Source organism: Artibeus jamaicensis, unplaced genomic scaffold (genome assembly GCF_021234435.1).
Source record: "Artibeus jamaicensis isolate MK-2021 breed Jamaican fruit bat unplaced genomic scaffold, CSHL_Jam_final contig_797, whole genome shotgun sequence".
NCBI classification, from domain to species: domain Eukaryota; kingdom Metazoa; phylum Chordata; class Mammalia; order Chiroptera; family Phyllostomidae; genus Artibeus; species Artibeus jamaicensis.
In genome coordinates, this window is record NW_026521977.1 from 1,458,281 (window position 1) to 1,468,675 (window position 10,395).

The 10,395-nt window shown below is 46.8% G+C and overlaps 1 pseudogene; it reads right to left on the bottom strand.

Moving 5' to 3' along the window:
• Positions 1 to 1,597: 1,597 nt before the first annotated feature.
• Positions 1,598 to 2,752, bottom strand: LOC119040745 (melanoma-associated antigen B16-like; annotated as a pseudogene).
• Positions 2,753 to 10,395: the final 7,643 nt, after the last annotated feature.

The following is a 10,395-nucleotide window of genomic DNA, read 5'->3' on the forward strand; positions in this document are numbered from 1 at the left end:
TCTAACAGTAGCAAGCTATCAAGTGAGGGTAGAAAACCATTTTCAGAGATGCAAAGTCTCAAAAAACGTTACCTCCAATGCACTTTTGGGACACAGTGGGAGAATTGGCTCCGCTGAAACAAGGGCTAAACCAAGAGGCAGGAAGAATAGGAACCAGGGGGCCAGGTCCTCTTCGCAAGAGGGAGGAAATCCCCCAACGACAGTGAACTGAGAATCCAAGATGACGAGGACCCCGCAGGCAACCAGTTCACACTGGGGCAGGGCGGGCGGCTCCGGGGGGTATTGTCTAGTGGATGGAAGAGACTGGGCGCCTAATGGGACTAAATATGCCAGAGAGGAGGTTTACACAGCTGGTGGGAATCTGACGATGCACTGAAATAAGACTGCAGAAACCTGAGCAAATAAAAATTTAGACTTCTTGTCAAAGGGAAAACAAAACAAAAAATAAAAGTTGTCAACTGATGGTACTATGCATCATGACTTCAGAGATGTTAAAGAGTGTTGGAATCAAAATCCAATAGTTCACTTAATAAGGGCCTGCAAATGGTAAGAATTTCTTATTTATAGAGATATATTTCTTTTTTTAAAGATTTTTATTTATTTATCTTTAGAGGGGAAGGAAAGGAGAGAGGGTCAGTGTATGGTTGCCTCTCATCTGTCCCCTGCTGGGAACTGACCTGCAACTCAGGCCTATGCCCTGACTGGGAATCGAATCCCAATCCTTTAGTTCGCAGGCCCATGCTCAGTCCATTGAGCCATGCCAGCCAGGGCTAGAGATATATTTCTTATACATTCACAAACAAGTTGAGCAAATTCAACCATACATTATTTAATTTTATAAAACAAATGCAAAAAGTCCCTGGCTGGTGTGGCTCAGTGTATTGGGCTCGGGCTGTGGACCAAGGGGTTGCCAGTTTGGTTCCCAGTAAGGGCACACGCCTGGGTTGCAGGATGGGTCCCCAGTGGGGGTTGCGCGAGGGACATCCACACATTGATGTTTCTGTCCCTCTCTTTCTCCTTCCCTGCCCCCACCCCTCTGAGGATGAATAAATAAAATCTTTAAAAAACACACACACACAAAAAGGTATGAGGGCAATAAATTAACAATCTTTTATTCAATCTCTGTGTCTTGAACCCAGCTATCTTAAAACTGCTTTCTTTTACAATTCCAGTAAATGCCTACAGCAACGCTTTATCTCATCCTAGATAACAACATGAGATAGTTTCACAATTTTTAAAGGAACAATAAAGCACTTACTACTAAACCTCATTAAATGTGTGAGCATTTCATTATAAACCTGGCTATTTTTGAGCTAATTAAATCTATATAAAAAGAAACACTATTTTAATAACACAGATGTCAAAAATAAGAGAATAAATTTTCAAGTTACACATATCAAATTAAAACACATAGGCATCTATACTGTGTTCCTTTCAGTTCCACCTCAGACGTGAATTCTACGGGCACTAACTGCCTCGTTAAACGATGCATGAGGAGACTATCCCTGGATTCCCTGGGTGTGGAAGGAGCTGCTGGACTTGGCCTTAGAACTGGCAGTGGCCATGGAAGTAGAGACAGCGCTGGCTGAAGTTCTGCTCAGGCTCTCTCTTCTTTATCTTGCAAAGCCTCCTCATACTCAGATGGGAAAGAGCTTGGGTCAGTCCCATGGACCTTGGTCAGAAACTCCGGGTCCTGCATCTTGGTGGTTTCAGCATGGACTCTCGGACCCCATGGGAATTCAAACTGTGCAAGACCTCTACTGGCACTGCTGGTAGTCCAGGTATTTTCCTTTCAGGAAATCTTTGGTGCTGAGTTCCCTGGGCTTTCCAAAGACGAAGTGCTTCCTCCCACGTTGTATCCCCATCCATTCAGAATTTCCCAGACTTCCTCTTTGGTGGCACGGTTTTCCTTCGTGAAGATCACACCCGGGATAAGTATCAGGATGCCAGTCTAGTGCCCATGCTTTTCACCACGAAGCATCCTCCCACAGTGAGGTCCACTTCGAGGGGGAGGCCACCGTAGTGGTTGGTGGGAGCCACTTCCTTCACATCAAGGCCGAATATTATCTCCATGAGCTCAGAGGCTCTCAGAAGATCTCAATGAAGAAGTCTTTGTACATGAAAAAAAATCGACTTTAGAGAGAGAGGAAGGGTGGGGGTGTCGGGGGAGAGAGGGAAAGAGGGAGACATCGATTTGTTGTTCCACTTATTTGTGCATTCATCGCTTGCTTCCTGCATTTGCCCCACCCAGAGATCAAATCCACAACCTTGGTGTAGTGGGACGGACACTCTGACCAACTGACCTACCTGGCCAGGGCTGGTTTTTGTACTTTTTGATGACAATCTTCAGCATATTCACTTTGGTTATTGGCTCTTTTATATGATAATTGAGCAACATGAAATTCACCAACACATTCTTATCTAGAGCATCTATGGGCACATTCTTGGGGTCTGGCCCAGCAAGTGAGGTGCTGTCTTCCTCCTCCTGGCTGCTGGAACCCTCATCCAATCTGCTTGATGACGTGGCTCTGAAGGCAATGGAAGGTGAGCAGAAACTCTGAGGACTCTCGGGAGTACTGGGTACACCAGCCTCAGGAGCCCCCTTCACATTGCCAGGCCTCAGAGGGTGGGAGCCGAGACAGCTCTCCTCCCGAACCCCGGAGACCTGTGCAGCCTCAAGGCCCCGGGCCTCACTGTGCGTCTGAAAGGCTTGAGCAGGTGGGCACTGTGGATTCTTTTGAACAAAAGGCATGAGGACTCTCGTGGACGGGTAATCAGAGGTGTGAACAGGAAGGTGGTCACTGGGGAATCACCCCGAGACCAGGCAGCAGGAAGGGCTCTTCCCTGACGCAGCTGACTAGAATCGGAGGGCTCAGACCAAAACCCTCTCAGCCCCCACGGGCTGGAGGAGGGACTTCTTCCTCACCACTGCTGAAATTTCCCCTCCCCCAACACTCTTAAAGAGCGATCTGGAGGCAAGTACATTTCTTTCATTTCTAAGGCTTTTTTGTTTTCAATTCTGGGGGGAAAAAAAGAAAACCTCAGCAATTTCTACCATTACTTTCAATTCTCTTTCTCTGGAACTCTTATTATTTAAACATTTAAACCTTTAAATCTGTTCTCCATGATTTTAACGACTGTTTATTTTTGTTCACCTCAAGCTATATTCTGAGTGAATTCCTCCGTTTCCCTACATACTTTTTTAAAAAAGATTTTATTTATTTATCTTTAGAGGGGAAGGGAAGGAGAGAGGGAGAGAAATATCAATGTATGGTTGCCTCTCATGAGTCCCCTGCTGGGAGCTGGCCTGCAACCCAGGCATGTGCCCTGACTGGGAATCGAACCGTGCTCAATCCACTGAGCTATACACCAGCCAGGGCAGCCTTATACAATTCTTTAATTTGCTCTCAGAAAAAAGAAGACATTTTTGTCACTTTCAAGAGAGTACCTTTGTACACTTGTTTTTTATTTTATTTTGGGTTTTAGAGAGAGGGAAAGGGAGGAGAAAGAAAGTGAGAGAAGCAGCAGTGTGAGAAACACCAGTGGGTTGCCTCTCACACACACCCCGACAGGGAACTGAACCCACGACGTAAGCCTGTGCCCAACTGGGAATTGAATCTGTGACTTTCTGTTTTGCGGGACCACACCCAACCACCTGAGCTACACCAGTCAGGGCTGATTTACTCTGAGAGTGTTCAGTCTGGAGTTTCTCCCACTGTGGCCTTTTTAGATTTCAGTTAGGATTTCTAATTGGTTATTCTCCACATTATTTCACTTCAGCTTATTTTTGCTTAAAATTTTCCTTTTGAAATGGGTGGTGTACGTTCATTCATCTCTGAACATGTTCAACCTTCTATTTTAAAGTCTTTTTTTTACTTTTTTACTTTTTAAATTGATGTTTGAATACAGTTGTCTGCATTTTCCCGCCATCACTCTCCCCCGCCCCACCCACGTCCACCTCCCCCGTCAATCCTGCCCCTTCTTGGCTCCATCCATGGGTCCCTCATTCATGTTCATTTATGTCCCTTTCTTTTGTTTCCCACCTTATTTCTTCTTTTATACTCTTTTACAACTTCCCAGAGGACTTTTGAAAAAAATTCTGATTGTTCATTTCCAAGGCTATTTTTCATACCAGGTAGGGGTTTTTTTGTGTTTTGGAATTATGGTTCACAAGCTCTTTTTGAGTGATAAAATATTTGTTTTGTTCGATTTTTTTCTTCTTACTTTCTTTCATCCCTTCTCAGGATGCCTCCATCCTGGGCCCTGGGTCTCAGCCTAGAAACCAGAGCTCCAGGTCACGGTTCTCCACCGCAGGATACTAGGGGTGCAGCAGGCCTACTCATGGGCCAGCAGACAGCGTGCCGGTTCCTGGTAGCAAGGTGTTCTTTGCTCCTCCCCTCCCTGGGCTCTGAGACAGCCAGACTCCACAGACGGCTGTTTTTTCAGCTTCTGCTCATGATCAGTAGAGAGCCCCCCTTAGCCTCTTGTATTGAGCTGTGAGCACGAGCCCCCACATTGTGGGAGCACTTCTTTGCCCCCACAGGAGCTGAACCCTTGCCTGCCTGTCAGGGTGCGGCTTCCAGACTTAGGGCCCGAAGCCTGCAACTTCGGCCTCGAGGCTCTGAGTTCCTATTCCATTTCTGGCTCATGGAGATATGGAAGAGTCCAGCTGTGTTTTATTAAAAATCATTTTTATATTATAAACGTCATAGCTGGCTATGTGTTTGAAGCAAGGGGGTTTTGGGGAACCTAAACTCACTTCCTTATGTTGACTTCAACCTCCTCACACCTGCTCTCTGCCCCCGCCCTTCTACCGAAACCACTCACTCAAAGTCCCTGGTGACCTCTAGGTCACCAAACCCAGCGGACATTTCTGTGTCCTAATTGTATTTTGGTGGAAGCTTTAGGCATAACTACTCTGTTCTTAAAACATCACTCCCTGTTTGGCTACCCAGCGTCCTCCTGGTTCTCATTCTCATTGTCCTTTGCAGCTCAGTGGATCAGCAATTTCGAGCCATTCCTGTGTCTTCTGGCATGCACTGTTGCTGATGAGCGGCTTGCTGAAGTTCGTCAGTTTTTTGTAAGAAGTCCCTTCTTTTTTCATAGGTTGCTTTGAAGATTTTTGTTTCTTATATTTGCTGTTCTCCAGTTAGAACATGCTGTCTAGGTATGATCTTTTTTAATACTTTGCTCCGTATCTCGTGACCTGCACCTGAAGGACAACGGGAGCTCAGGTCCCGCACTGGTGTAGAAACGGCCTTGGGGTTCCCATTGAACATAGATGACTCATTTTCTTCCAGTGCCCCAGGCCAGTGGTAAGCTCTGTGGCTCCTTCCAGGACCTGCGCCCCAGCTCCAGGTCTTGTCAGGGCTCAAGGCCTCCTCACCTTCTGTTGCCACATCAACATTAACATCCCCCCTTAATCCCTGAGCTCTGCCCTGTTTTAGTTTAGGATTCTGCTCACTGTGATAGTTTTGGGTTCCCTTTCGATTTCTGGCACTGTGGAATTTCCCTCTCTTGCTTTCGAACTCAGATATCTCCTAAGGAAAATTATCTGGCATTTCTCATTGTGTGAGAGGCGAATCTGGCTTCAGTTCCATCAGCTTGTCTTGGTTCTAGGGCACTATCATGGAGCCCAAAGTCAAGAATTTGACTCCTTCCCCGCATTGTATGCTTCCCGGTCCTCTTTGCTGTGTTAATAAACGTATCTCTGAGATCTAGTACGACTAAGCCAACCGGAATTGAGTTTCAGTCAATGGAAACTAATTTTAGTACAGTGGAGTTTGGGAATTTCTGACCTTTAGGATAAAGGTCAAGTGCCCCAAACCCTAAATAGGTTCTTAACTCTATTTCCTGTTATCCTCTCTTACACACCAATACTTTTAACAAACCAAAGTACTTGTGTTGTCTCTGTACCACGAGCCTTCTCATATCTATGACTTGGAATGTGTGGCTCCCTTTACCTGGAACACCTTGACCAACACTGCAGCCCCAGCCCTCCGGGTTTCTGCGACTGAGGCAGGCAGCTGCGGGCGGAGGGCTCGATCTGTCAGCTGATGATCAGGACCTGGTTCTGCTCCAGCTTATCTCTTTTTTACCTCCCTGAGCCTCAAGGTTTTTTTTTTTTTGTTTTTTTTTAATTTAAAACAGAGATGGAAATATCTACCCCCCAGAGTTGAAGTTTCTTTTACTATTCTTGTGATTTTCAGTGATAGAAAATCAATATCTCGTGACCAAGCTGGCTTACGACAAAAGGGCACTGACTGGTCTGCAGAAGCGAAACATCTGAGCAGGGGCGGCGGAGGCTGCAGGCATGGGTGAATTCAAATCTCAAATACCGTCATCAGGGCCCTGTCTCCTTCCCTCAGCTCTGCCTTCTGTCCTGCCACCTTCAGACTCAGGTTCAGAGAGCAGCAAGACGGCCGGCGGCAGTCCTGGTCCGTGGTTTTGGGGACTGCTCGCCTCAAGTCCTGCTAAGCTTGAGATCCTCATTCTCAGAAGTCCTAGCTAAGTTTTGTTACTCTCATTGGGTTGAGTTCCCTTTCCTGAGGTAGTCACTGTGTCCAGGAGCACTTGTGGCTGGAATTTGCTGGGGCCCCAGGAGACTTGTCCTACCTCGGCTCCCCGGGGTGCAGCCGGGCCAGCAGCACGGGGCACGAGAGTGGGTGGGTGGAGGTTCTCGGGTGAGAAGCTAACCTTTCACAGCACCCACAGTGATCAGCTCTTGCTCTTTCCACAGTGGGTGGGAGCGGGGTGAGAGAAATTATTTCAGGAAGATGTGTCCTTGCATTGACTGGTTTGTTGGCCTGGCCAGCCTAAGGCCGTTCAGTGAGAAGTTCTGCTTTCTTCCTTTATTTGTTTATTTTATTTCCGGTTAGTTTTCCCCTTCCTGCCCTTGTAATAAGGAAGTGGGCTTCAGGAAAGTGCAGACTGAAGGAAAGAATTTCCCAAAGGCACTGACCATGAGGGTAGGTGTGGGACTTCCTCCCTGAGGCCTGAGCTGCCAGGAAGTTTTGAGTTTAGTTAAAGGAACTGGGTATCAGTTCCAGTCGAATCGCTGGAAGCTCAGCCAGTGAGTCTGTTCTCCTGTATCTGGGGGTTATGTTCATTTCCATAGATTTTCTGTCTTAACACAAGCCTGGAGCTATTTGGGCCATACAGGACCTTGGGAAATGAGCTCTTAAAAGAGAGAAGGAAGGACCGAGCTCACCCAGTCTGTAGGTGGCCCCTGCTGCAGAGTTGACCTGAAGCTACTTTTTGGGGGTGATTTTGCAAAAGAGACACCAACTCTTCTTACCCACTAGTGTTAAGCAGGAAAGGTGATGTGGCTTAACATATAATATGTTGAGCCCTGGCCAGTGTGGCTCAGTTGGTTAAATGTCATCCCATAGACTGAAAGGTTGTGGATTCTATTCCTGGTCAGGGCACATATCCAGGTTGTGGGTTCAATCCCTGCTTGGGGTGAGTATGAGAAGGCAACCAATCAATGTTTCTCTTACATTGATGTTTCTTTCTCTCTCTCTCTAACGTAATGAAAAAAATGTCCTCGAGTGAGGATTTAAAAAAAACCCAACTATATAATATATTGAGGCTAGCAGTTTTCAGCTTTCTTTCTCGTACATTGTAGCAATGATGCTGTTCTAGCAATCGAGCACTAGCAGGGGAAAAACCACAGGGACACTTTTTTAGAGAAGGGAGGGTCCATGATTATGTATTCTGAACATGGATAGAATAAGCACTTATTTAAGTTGCACAGTCATTGTTGGAAACAGCGTTTCAGCCTCTGTATCTCAAAGACAATTGCTACAGGGTGGGGGAGCGGGACTGAGAACTGGCCAAGGGCATTGTTAGCAGGTCAGGAGGCACCAAAGGAAAATCTGAGCTGGGCTGGTCAGCAGCACCCAGCCTGGTGCTGGGCAGGCTTGGCAACAAAGCTGAGTGTTGCTGAAAAGGAACTCGCTGTTCACTGCCTTCACTTCCTGGACTGTGCAAGTCAGTGCAAACTCATTTCTGGAAGGATATCCCTCGACTTCCAGGTTCTGACCTCGCCGCCCCTTTGCGTCTCTCTTTTCCCCACTGGGCATCTTAGCTCTCTTTCTGACACTGGCTTCCTTCCAGGGCCTCAGCAATGCTTTCATCACCTTTTTGGGTAATATTCTCGTTGCCTGAACCTGCTCCTTGGTCTCTCTTCTCCTCAAATACCCACGGGTGCTCTGTGCAGGGATCTGTAGCAGCCCGGTCCCCTAGGAAGAGCCTAGACCGGGAAGTCACACAGAGGTGGGTTCCAACGCTAGCTCTGTCATTTATGAGCAGAACAAACACGAGCAACTTATTTCATCTCTCTGAGGTTCAGTTTCCTCATCTGTAAAATAGGGATAATTGATCTTCCTGGGTTTCTATGAGAATTTGGTGAGAAAAATGACCTAGGACAACGAGCAGGTTGCCTCTTTATAAATGGCTGCTCTTATTAAGAGCGAAGACCCGGGCCCTGCCTGCTGTAGCTCAGTGGATTGAGTGCCAACTTGGGAACCAAAGGGTCGCTGGTTCAATTCCCAGTCGGGGCACATGCCTGGGTTGCAGGCCAGGTCCCCAGTTGGGAACGTGCAAGAGAAAACCAATAGATCCATCTCTCGTATACTGATGTGTCTCTCACTATCTTTTTTCCCTCCCTCCCCTCTCTCTAAAGATAAATAAATACAATTAAATAAAGTTAAGAAAATAAAAAGTAAATAAACTAAATCCTAAAAAAAAAGACTTGGCCCTGGCCAGGTGGCTCAGTTGATTGGAGCATTGTCCCATACACCAAAGGTCGCAGATTTGATTCCCGGTCAGGGCACACACCTAGGTTGTGGGTTTTATTCCCGGTTGGGGCATGTATGGGAAACGACTGGTCAATGTTTCTTGCTCACATCAATGTTTGTCTCTCTCTCTGTCTTCCTCTTTATAAAAAAAAAATCAGTGAACATACTCTGGTGAGGAAAAGAAAAATTGAAAAGAGTAAAAAAGAACGAAGACCTGGCTGGAGCAGACACATCACACAAATACCACCCTCCCATCTCAACAGAGATAGCATCTGAGCGATAGAATCAGGCATTTACCCCGTGGAAAAGTCCTGCATAGATGCAGCTTCCACTTCCTCATTTGTAACCTGCTCTGATGTTTCACAATCCATTAGTCAGGACATTGTTCTTAATAGCCCAAGTTCCTCCTGCTACAATGTGTCACATTACACTTAATTTAAAATACTGTAACACACAAATAGACCCATGAAAATGAGCAGATTTTTCTATGAGTCAGAGGCATTCACAGGCCTTGGGTTTACTCTTATCTTCAAAAGACCAGGGGGTGTGGGGAAGACACCAGGGAATATTCGCTGTGTGACCCCTGCAGACAAGGGGCCGAGGCAGGCCATGCAGGGAACTTCTGAGAGGTTTGACGAGACCCTCTTGAGACTGACTAGTCAGCTCAGCCTCTCTCCCTCTCTATTTTCTTCAGTTGCCAGTAAATGACTCATCCTAATTTATGAAGCCTAACAACACAGCAAAGAAATTCAACAGGACTGATTATATCAGTAGCTAATCTGATAGCAAATTGTCTCCGGCAAGGATTGAAATGAAAATTGTGTCAGCTTCAGTCATTTAAACAGATGACACTAGCCAGCCCCATGCAACAGATCATTTCATTCAACCATGCAGGTGCATTTTGCAGCTGACCCTTCTTGCTGGGCTGTTACTATGAATCACAACTTTTCAGCTGTGTGGCCCAGAATGTAAGTGTCTAAGAGGCTCTGGTGGCAGGTGTACGTCTGCCCTGCCTGGCAGCACAGGGCAGACGTCTCAACTTCCACATGTGTCACTGTCTGGACACCTGTGGGCTGAGGGTCCACACGGGCAGCCTGAAGACCACGGCATCCTGCAGATGTGTTCTGATTGGCCCTAGTGTTTTGTTGTCGTTGTTAAGTTGAATTGGTTGCCCTAATCTAACACTTGATAGATGCACATGTTCCAGGGTTTTCTGGAAAAAGGGAGACCTGGCAACACCGCCGTTGTGGTTTCTAACAGTAACATCCCCTGGGTCTGAGTGGAGATGCTCGTTGGGGATGGGACGACCCTTTCCCACTGCTTCACTCCCCCTCAGTTTCACTCGTGTCCAGAACCTGCCTGGGCCCTGAGGACATTTGAACTGCTAGTTGTGTGTTCCTCTGGGCTCTCTGAGCTCTCTTCCCGGCCCTGAAACAGTGTGCTTCCTGCAGAGATGCCTCCCTGGATTTACATTTAACGCCACAGTTGAAGACCTGTGTGGTGCTGCCTGCAGCTTCTCCAGTGAGGATCAAGAGGAGCAATCTCTCTTTGAAACGTGCTTCTCTGCATGTTTCTAGATTCTCTAAAATCCGGG